Below are 10,833 nucleotides of genomic sequence, written 5' to 3' on the forward strand. Positions count from 1 at the left end.
ATGCTGTCTGGAGAAATCAATCAATCAATCAAACAAACAAACAAACAAATCTCTAAAGAGTAAAGACTGAAAATAGCAAAGAGTTTTATTTTTCATTTGTAAAACTTTGTATATTGTGGGTATACATTTTAATACATAAATTAGTTCATTTTTACAAATCTAAAAGGTCTTCTTTATAATTTAAAAAAAAACCCTGAAAACATCACAAGATATTTGCACTTTAACCAGCAAATGGAAAATGTTTGTAATCAGCACAATCAGCAAATGAAATACTTTTCAATTTTGTCTCTAACCTGTCTTCAAAGAGATGTGCAAATGGTCCAAAAGGATCGGTAGCAGATTCGTCATCTCCCCTCCCACCCCCCACTTCCCCCACCGCCTCCCAAGCCTTCACTTCAAAGCAAACAGATCATGAACCATATGCAATAAAATGTCTTTTTTTTTTTGTATGTTTAAACGAAAAGTCTGCCTGACACAATACCAAATCCACTGCTTCAGTGAAACCAGAAATCCAAAATCATAGACTCTAGTATGTTTGATAAAATGCATCACCATCTCAGTAAATGATCTTTCATTTTGACCCTTGTTGGAGCTCCAAACAATTACACCATCCTTGACTCTTTCTTTCTCCTCTTACCCTCCCTATCCAAATCCCACCAACCCTACCGTCCAAATATACCCAGAATCCAACTGTATATACAGTACCACCTCCCTCACCCCATGCCTCATCTGTCACCTGAACTGCAGTCATTTCACTGAATCCCCTGCTTCTTGTCCTCCGCAATCAATCCTCAGGACACCAGAGAGATCCTCTTTAACTGAAGCCTGAATCTCCCAAGGACCCCAGGACCTCCATCTCCTTTTATATGGATCTCTGCTAGGACAAAACCTCATAGAGCTGAATCTTCCCTTGTTCCCTTCATACTGCCCACCTTTTCTCTAATCACACTTGATATTGTGATCCACCCATTTGCTGCCTTTTGGTGCCATTTCATATTCGTCTCTCTCAATGGAGATGTGTGCTCCATGACGTCAGACTGCTTTTCTCCCGTGCTTACTGTTCCTCCCTACGAGCTTAGAACAGTGGTTCGAAACCTGTGGGTCGTGACCTTGCTGGAGGTCACATATCAGATATCCTGCATATCAGACATTTACATTATTACATTATTACAGCAAACGTAACAAAACTGTAGCCAAATTATACATATGAAGTAGCAATGAAATAATGTTATGGTTGGGGGTCATTATAACATGAGGAACTGTATGAAAAGGCCAGAGCATTAGGAAGGTTGGGAACCACTGGCTTAGAATATGTTTGGTAAGTAACCGAGAACTCAATAAACATTTTTGGAAGACTGAGAGAGGCACAAGCCAAAAGCAGGTAGCATTACTGGGCAAAGCAGAAAATATTGAGGTCCCAAATGAGGCAGAAGACTAGTGACCGGATGAGGGACTGGAAAAGCCGAAACATCAATAGACACAGAAAACCACCGCTCATCTACCCGTGGCATCTGCCAGGAATCCATTAAGCTGTACCTTACCCATCGTTAGGTATGTTCTGCAGGGTCACTCTTGAGACTTGTGGGCATGTTAGAGTGGAAATACTGCCACCAACGTCCCCCTGTGCCTGTCTCCACAACCAATAAACTGAGATGGGAAGTTCTACCAAAGGGTGAAAGCAATTGCTGTCTTGGCCAGCAAGTCCAGAATATTCATGTCTCCTAAGGAGAAAACCTAGACAAGGTCTTCTTGTGACGGAACTAGGCAACTTGTTGAACCTAGGCAATTTGTACAAAGACATCGTGAAAACTGAAGGGACTAAACGTTGTCTGAGTGCTCGCTGCCTTGACGTAGGCCAAGTCCACCCGGTACAGCCTTGCATTTACTTTCTCTTCTCCCTAATGAAGAGCTTCATCTCATCAAGAATCCGGCCTGATCTCTCCAGCACACACATCCCCACTTACTGATTTCATGAACTTCTAAACATCTTCAGCAAACTCCTAACCCATCTTCATGTGTGGTCATTCTCCAGCCACATGGAACCTACTAACACTGGAACACAGTAACGCTCTGTTCCCCATCTAGGTGGCTCCACACACCTGCAGCTCAGCACCATGCCCTTCCCAGCCTTCATCTAAGAAATAGTTCGTGACACTTTTTGAAGCTCTCCTGAACACCCCAACATTCATTAGATCTTCATGCCATGGCCTTTTCTGGAAGCACCATGTTCCCCCAAGCATTCTATTACACCAGCACTTGTTTGCGGGTCTGCCACTTCTCTGTGTCCTGATCATACGCCAATGTGAGGTACATGGTACACACCCCATGTCTGCACTCTTACACTGCATCGCAATTGCTTTCTCAGGCCTTTTCAGTGAAGTATCCATAACTTGTGCCTTGGAGCCAGGCTTAGGAAAGGCCTAGTCTTGTCTCCCTAAGGAAATATGCTGGACAGTGAAGTTGATTCTCCATTCAGGGGTCTTCTGGAAAGTCAAGAGCTAACTGAGGGGATGGGGTGAAGTTTCCAATCTCTTTCCCATTCTTGTCACTTAAGAAAATAGATGCATCTCTCTTTATCTGAAACACTATGAACCCTCACATGAGACACACCTATATTTAAGTCTGGTACAGATAAGAAAAGATTTTCAACTTACTCATTTGCAAAACTATCCAAGTTTCTGCTTCTTTCACAATAGTGGAAACTTCAGAATTGACTATAATTCAAAGCAATTATTGTTCTTTGTCAAGGTGCTCTGTTCCTCTTTTCATAAAAATTCTGCAGGCCCAGTTCAATACAAAGTCTCTTTTTCCTCCTAGCCCCATTCCTATTCATTTGCTAAATTTACGGCATTCAAATGAAAGAAAAGAGACCTGCTTTTGCCCCCACTGTTGGCTGATATAGGTCTGAGTTTTAATTGCCCATTAATTATACCCTCAGCCAGGTCTGCACAGATATAAGAGAAGTATGGTGAAGCCTGAGAGAGACTTGCTGAGGTAGTAAGAAGACAGCTTTGTAATATTTCCTGCAACCAGAAGGAAAGAACAAAAGGAGAGGTGGTCTGGGGATGTCAGAAGCTAGCTAAACAATTACCAAGAAAGCATTCAGCCTTTAAACTCAGAGCTGATCCCCTGGTGGTTTGACGCCTGGCTGAGGCTGGCTGAAAATGGAAGAACTCGGATTGTCTGGCTGTGAACTAAGAAATAAGCAACAAAAGGAAACCATGCTATGACATTTTCTAAATATTTACTACCGGGAGTTGACTATTCAGTGAGAGGAGCCAGGTCCTCTGTCCTCCTCAGACAGTGAAGTCCCCTGACCAGCTTTGACATTCTCCTTTGATCTCTATCTCCACCTTCCATGCCCGGAGACCTTTACCTCCTGGGGCTGTCAGAGGAGAGATGCTTGTCTGATAACCCCAGCAAATTCAGAGAGATGAGCTAGTGTGCAGCCCAATACATGCAATGCTTCCTGCCAGACTCCATCCCTACAAAACAGTAACCAAAAACATCTGCCCGTAAAGACCAAATGAGTCAGTACAAACTACTCAATAGACAAAATATCCTTTTCCAAGTATCCTCTGTCCTGTCTTAACCACATCTGTGTGGCTTCAGAGTCCACTATCCATGGACTTCCCAGCCAAGCATCATTATAAAATCAAATTTATCATCAGCCTACACTGCACCTACTTTCATTCCTTGTGCTCACAGCTCAGTTGATACGTGTTAATCTGAAGGTCAGAGGTGATGAAAAACATTATATAGACAATGAACAGATGTATTGATAGTACTTTAAACTTCCCACTGGTCATGTTTTCTGCCTTTTCATGTCTTAGGAAGAGTTTAATTTTGAACAGAGAGCTTGACTTTGGAACATTCTTCAAGAGCAATTTAGTGACAAGATTCACGTTAAAATAGGTATCTGGGAACTGGAGAGATGACCCAACAATTAAGAATGTGTACTGTTCTTGCAAAGGACACGGGTTCTGTTCCCAGCACCCACAAAGAGGTTCACAACCCTCTCTTTAACTCCAGTTTAAGGGCATCCAATGCTCTCTTCCCTTTAGCAGCAGGCACACATATGGTACATACACATACATTCAGGCTAAACATTCATATACATAAAAAATAAAAACAAACAAACAAAAACCAGGTATCTGGCAATCCCAATGATTCTCTCTTGTCCCCCAGAAATGCTACAGAAAAATAGTTGTTTTGAGATCTATATCACCTGTGGATAGCAATGTGCATGCTTTTTTTTTTTTTTTTTTTTTTTTTTTTTTTTTTTTTTTATGGGATGTATACAGATAGTTAACAAGCAATGAGGAAAGCAGAGAACATGTTAGCATTTCATCATCGAAAACATATTCTCTTCCACCTATTCCAGTAACTTTTCATTTTTGTTCCCTGGTTTTGTACTTCACTAAGCTGAAACCATTGAATATGAATGTTCTTGCCTCATCTCCCCAAAGGAAAGAAAACCTCAGTGGTTTGAACGGACAGAACTCCAGGAACAAATCTCACTGGCCATGGGAGAGAAAGAGATACAGAGAAGACCTGGCTTAGAATGACAAGAAGTTAGGGAGCATTATAAATGGCAGGTAAACTACTGCTAGGTCTCGCCTTTAAGCAAGTGATCATATAAACAGAAGGCTAGAATCAGTGACCTCCAAGATCCCTCCCAACTCCAATCCTGTTTGTCTCATAAATTTTTTATAGTCATCCTCTGTCCTATCACACTGTCCCTATGCCCTATGCATCACCAAGCCCTTCTGGCCACTTCTAGGACTAAAAGGAAAAAAAAATTAAATCTGTTTTTGATTATTGCCAAAATTTTAATTCTGTCCTTGAAACAATGACCTGAAAATAAGAGGCCTCGGAGCTAAAAACTTTTGGGCAAATAAATGCTCAATGCTGCCTTGAGGTAATACATTTTAAGCTTCTCTGATAGACACAAAATTATGATCTGAGATTCAAGGACTGAAGAGTGTGATAAGCCAATGCTATAAGCAAATCTTCCCAACCTATTCTACATCCCCTGCTGAGCATCTAATCTTAAAAGGACAACAGAGCAGGCGAAGGAGCTTGAATCCTGGCCACTGGCTCATCGTTCATCAGCTGTGAGAGATGAACAAGTTGTTTAATTCCCTGAACCCATTTTCTCACTTAAAAGTGTGTGTGTGTGTGTGTGTGTGTGTGTGTGTGTGTGTACTGGGAGGTCAAAAGACAACTTCTCGGAGTCCATCAAAAGGCTTGAACAGCAAGCACCTTTACCCACTGAGCCATCCCACCAGCTTTGCTTTTTAAAATGGGATAATATGCATGACCTTGCAGAACTGATAACTAAATGCCATATAAAGCAACCCTGATCATTCATTCTCTCCTTCAGTCAACAAAGACTAACCGGGAATCCACTACCAGCTAGCCACACGTATATTGTTCTTCTTTTTTTTTTTTTCTTAATCAAAAACCTACCATATTTTTTCTCCAAAACTGTGGCAGACTGACATTAGTTCAAAGCTTTCGCTCGCACCTAGTTTGCCTAAAATAGCCACATTTGTTTTGTGGAGTGTGGTTGCAGGTGGGAGTCAGCCCCCTGTTATGCCTTCACCCCCAAACAAACAATCCAACAGGTGTTTTGGGTTCCAAGGGACACCTTAAGAACACTTGGAAGAAGCAATGACCAGAGCAGAAGGTGGTATCCCAGCTCTCCATCAGGCAACTCACTGGGGGAAACTTGATAGGCCTGCGCTGCAAGGCCCAGGCTGAATGCCTGGGAGTTTTTGGGTGCTTTCAATTCCTTAAGTGGACAGTATATCTTCAGAGAACTCAAGATGAACAGAACTGGCTCATCCCCACCACTGCCACTCGGCCACTGATAAAGGGAAGCGCACCAGCCAAGGGTGCCTCTTCTTTCAACAGTGTTTCCATCAATGCTAGAATCTGATAACTTTGTATAAACGGTGGGCCTCATCTCAAGGTTGGCGGGTTCTAAGTTTATCTTGCCTTTTGTTAGCCTCTGGGGGTGCTGGGCATTCAGTACATAACTAACAAACAGTTTGCACTTGTAAGAGTTTCCCATAACATTCTGGAAATCAGGGCTCACTGGAAAAGAATATGAAGTCTGATCCTGGAATAGGAGATGACTACCTTGGGTCATAGTCATTGAGTTAAAAAGAGAATTCTAGATTAAAATTTCTGAGCGATCTGTGAAGCTACTAAGGTAGCCTAAGAAAACGGCTTAAATGTGCCTCAATCCCCCCCCCCCCCCCGGCTCTTTTCATTCGGGAGCTATCTGAATCACCTCCCTTGGAAACTGAACTATTACTATATACATCCATTGCATAGGCAGGGGTTTTGTGTGGCTGCCTCCTAGCGTGGAGGTGACAGCCGTATCCTCTCCCCACGGAAGTTCTTAGTTAAAGAGACCATCGCTAGATAATCCCATACCACCCTGCCGGATGCATCTAAAACAATGGCTTCTTTCCATATCCCTTCAGTGAGTTAAGGGTGTTATTAACTCTAGCACCTCTAATTGCTCACTGAAAACAGTGGTTTGGATATTAATAGACTATAAATCAAGGCTCTACCTAAGGCTTGTTGTCACGGAAACTGTACTCAAGCCTCATAGTTATTTCCCCTTTGGGAAGTCTGGGTAAGTTGGTGGGACTTGAGGACTGTGTTGAAGCTCTTGTTCCTTCCATATTCTGCTATTTCTGCGTGGCCAAATTGCTGGGACTGGCAGGAAGGGTAAGCGTAGAGTGGGCAGTAGCTCGGAGAATAGGAACTCAAAGGGGGATGGGTGGGGGGTCCTTGAAGTATAGTTCTGGGACACTTGACCATTCCCTCCTCAGTCTACACTGGGCCACTCCGCACATCCTGCCAGGCATCCTGAGGCCCGCCCCCCTTTGCTGCCCTGAACTGTCCTCCCAGCCTTGGCACTGGGCAGCCCTGGAGCGCCCTAGCCAAGTTCCAGAAGAGGATCCGACACGCCCGGGGGGTTGAGAAGCCAGGCAGCAGGAGGCACAGACGCGGACAGTCCTCAGACCGACCACAGGCAGCACCCCCCACACACTTCGCTCCCAGGCGAGGGTCCTGGGGGAGGTGGCCAAAAGCACACACACCCCCAAACCCATTCCCCGTACCCCGGGGCGACACTCTACTAGCTGGCTTCCCAAAGCTAGCGCCCTGCTCTCCTAGCGCCTGCGAAACCCACGCGGATTCCCGCGTCCCGGGGTGACGACTGCCGCAGCCGCCAGGGCCTCCCGGGCTCCGCACCCCTCCCGCCCCATGCTAGGCACCCGGGGCCACCGGGCCGTCGCGTCACCAGCCCCCTGGGCCCCGCGCTCCCCGGCGCTGGCTCCCGGCCACCCAGCTCCCTCCCGCCGTGCGGCCCTCGGGGACTCACCTGCGCTGGGGCTGAAGCGGCGGCCACCCCGAGCCCGGGGGCGGCGGCACAGGGGGAGGAGGGCAGCACGGGGCTCCTGGCACAGCGGCCGCCGGGCGCCTGGTGCTGCGGAGCCGCGGACCCGCCCAGAGATATAAATAACATTATCTGAGGAGGGACATTCCTGCCGGGGGACATCGCTGCTGCCGGGACCAGATAGTCCCGCGGCGGGGGCGGGGAGGCGGGGCCGCAGCCTCCCGCAGCGCCAGGCCCGCCTTCCCCACCCACTCCTGCACCTGCCAATCAGACTGCGCGCCCGGGGGCACCTGCCTAGCCGCTAGCGCCGCCGCCGCGGGGACCTGGGGCGCCTGGGTCCTCTCTCACCTCCCCCGATCCCGCACACCCCGAGCCCCTTGCCTCGGCAAGAAGACCCGACTCTGCAGCTCCGGCCTAATTCGTGAGCCCGGAGCCGCGAGCCTAGCGGCGGAAAGGAGTCCTCCCAGCCTTTCCCGCCTTGCGTCCCTTCAGACTATGATCTGGTTTTGAAAATACATCCAGAGATCCGTTTAGGCCGTAGGGTGGGTGAGGAGGGGCGCCCCGGCTGATGCGCCCCTCCTGAGATGGGCTGGAAGGGACAGATTGTTCCCGCGGGCGGGTTACGTTAGAAAGCGTGCTCCGGGCCGGCTACAACCGGCTGGTAGTAGGAGCAGACGCTGGGAGCGCAGGGGGTGGGCACTGGGCCGAGGCCCCCGCCCCCAGCCTGCGGGCTGGAGGCCGCGGCTCCAGCTTTCCAGCAGGGTACTGTCCCGGAGAACCCGACTGTGCTGGTTGGTGGCGCGCAGCCTACAGTTGTACATTGCAGGGGCCATAATCAACAGGCAAGCGGGCACAGCAGCCCACCTGCACCTTCCTGTGAGCCCGGGTCTCCCGGCAAGACCGGGCTTTCTCACTGCAAGCTTTGGTGGAGTGGGATACAGCAGGCCAGAAGAGACGCTAGAACTAAAGGTGTCAAGTAAGGCATCTGCAGCTAGGGAGGGTGACACCGCCGAACATGGGCGGCTTGCAGGGCAGCCTAGTTCCTTGACTTTTCAACAATACAAGGTCATTGCTCCGTAAGGTTTCCTGCGTGCCTTGCTGGACCTTTCCTCGTTTTATTTTTATTTGGGGGGAGGAGGGGTTCTCCACACGCCGTGCCTGGGATGGGCTCTCACAGGCTATCCACCCTGGTAATCGCAGATGTAATTGGAGACACCAGTGGCGATTAAAAGGAGCATAGATGCAGAAGGGACTTTTAACTTCGAGTGATGCTCCCTGGAATTCTTAACAGGAAACAGCCTTTCTCTTGACTTGTTTGCTTGAGTGTATAATTACGCCGTTTTCTAGGATTCATGAGCAAAGGGTGTTCAACTGCCAGATGTTCAGGCTTAGTCTGTGTATTAAAGGTACGCAAAAGATATTTCACTGCCTGCTGCCGTCACACTTCTTTTGAAAGTAGGTATTTGAACAGTAAGAAATGCTAATTGGGACAGAATCCACAGGTATTAAAAAGCCATAGAATTCTCCCCTCTCCTTTTGCCTGAGTTCTTATCGTATGCTAGTTTCCCAAATGACACCAGTATTATAGGGAATATGACAAACCTGCCCTGGTTATCCCAAAGGTTACCAGTGATTTCCCTTCTCCTCCCCCTTCTCCTCCCCAGACCATTGGTTGGCATCTAGCAATTCTTTGTAGGGAGCAAGAGCTGTAGTTCTTCAGCAAGGCACACATTTAGCACTCCAAAGGCCCTGCAACTCCCCAGCATCCTCCACACACACACCCAAACCATTTGCTTTGCTTGTCGTTGAGTTAAAAATCATCTTGTAAAGAACCAGTTCCTGACAAAAACAAAAAACAGGCCAACTTCAAAAGTTGAGACTCACATATCACAAGTCGAAATCCTTGATCTAGTTTTGAAAGGAAAAAAAGGGGGGGTGTGGAATTATGTATTTATATTTTTTAAACTGTGTGTGAATAAATTTATTCAATAAATTCATGAATCCCAGAATTGCAGCTTTGCCGCTACATAATTATATATTACAGGGGACAGATAATTCTTAGCTATAGGCTTGTGGCTCAGAACTGAATGGTTGTGCACATATTTTCCTTTGGAGCATCCTAATTTATAATTTTCCACCACAAGAAAAAAATTAATATGAAGACGAAAGCTCCAAAGCAACAGACAGATTGCCCCAAGATTTTACAAACCAGCTCTTGTCTACTGTGGCCATTTCCACTTCAGCTGAACAATAAATAATTCAATACAACCTCATTTGCTGCAGATCCTGTTATCCTGACAACATCCCCAAATGCTTCCCAGCTAATAGAGTTACAGTGAAACAATAAATCAGAGCCCAGTGAGAGAGGAAGTTTAGGGGCGCAGAGAGAGGGAGCATTGCTCAACAAGCATGGGAATGAGAAATTGGGACGAGGGGGGGCAGGGGGGACATTGATAGAAAGGTTCACGATCAAGGTCATTATTGAGGAGAGTCTTCAGGGACCTTCTTAGAAGATCATACAGTGTCTCTGAGAATTCTCTACAGGGGATCAAGATGGACCTTCATCTTGATTGGTCAAGGGACTGTCTGTGCCCATGTGGACACCCTGTACTTCCAAGCTCCCTAGTTAATCTGCAGCTTTAGAAGAGTTCTGGAAAGGGAGAGCCTGTACTTAGGACTATAATAGATGCTATGAGCCAAGGTATGGGAGGAAGTCTTCAGGGATGGAGTACCCAGCTAGAGCTGAGGGTAAAAGGTGAGGCCAAGGGGGTGTGAGTAAGGACACTAGAGGTGACTAACTACAGGGCAGTGTTTGCTATTCTCATGTCTGGATCATATTCACCCCTCCCTTTTCTTAACCCCCTCCAATTTTGTGCCTTCCCCCAACCCTTTAAGACCTATTTGTGCTGCCCAAATATGCTATTTTTATTGAACCACAAAGCCAAAGCTATTTAAGTAAACCACTTTGAATTAAACATGAGCCTATATATTAGAAAGATACTCAAAAGCAAGTGCAAAGCTAAACCTGACCAATTCACATCCTTAATAGTGACAATGACAGAGTCAAGAACTCATGTACTAACATGTACTATACCCTTTAACTGAGCTACATTTCAGGAAACCAAGCCAAATTTTCCTTCCTATGTCTGGGATTACCTAACGGTGCCACCTCCTTCTCAGTTTGCAAAGAACAAGAAAGAAGCAATGAGGCTGATTCCTGAAGTACACCACTGAGAATGAAGAGAGGCTGAGGATCAAGCCTTTGCCTTTCCGATGCCTCAGACTCCAGTTGCCTGTAGTCTCCTAGAAGCGCTCCCATTCTCCCATTTCATTCTCCATCAATTCTTTCTCCAAGGACATAGCCAAATTCTACTCTAAGAAGGAAATCTGGTCATGCCACCCGGTTACATTAA

At 46.6% G+C, this 10,833-nt stretch overlaps 1 protein-coding gene across 1 annotated transcript in view; it reads right to left on the bottom strand.

The window, feature by feature from the left end:
* Positions 1–7,541, bottom strand: part of SPTB (spectrin beta, erythrocytic) — a 123,121-nt gene extending 115,580 nt beyond the window's left edge. Inside the window, exon 1 of the mRNA XM_080934428.1 lies at positions 7,406–7,541. The gene's annotated coding sequence lies outside the window, so the exon portion shown is untranslated. The remainder of the gene's footprint in view (positions 1–7,405) is intronic.
* Positions 7,542–10,833: the final 3,292 nt, after the last annotated feature.

The sequence above is a fragment of the Micromys minutus genome (genome assembly GCF_963924665.1).
Source record: "Micromys minutus genome assembly, chromosome: 1".
In the NCBI taxonomy this organism is placed as follows: domain Eukaryota; kingdom Metazoa; phylum Chordata; class Mammalia; order Rodentia; family Muridae; genus Micromys; species Micromys minutus.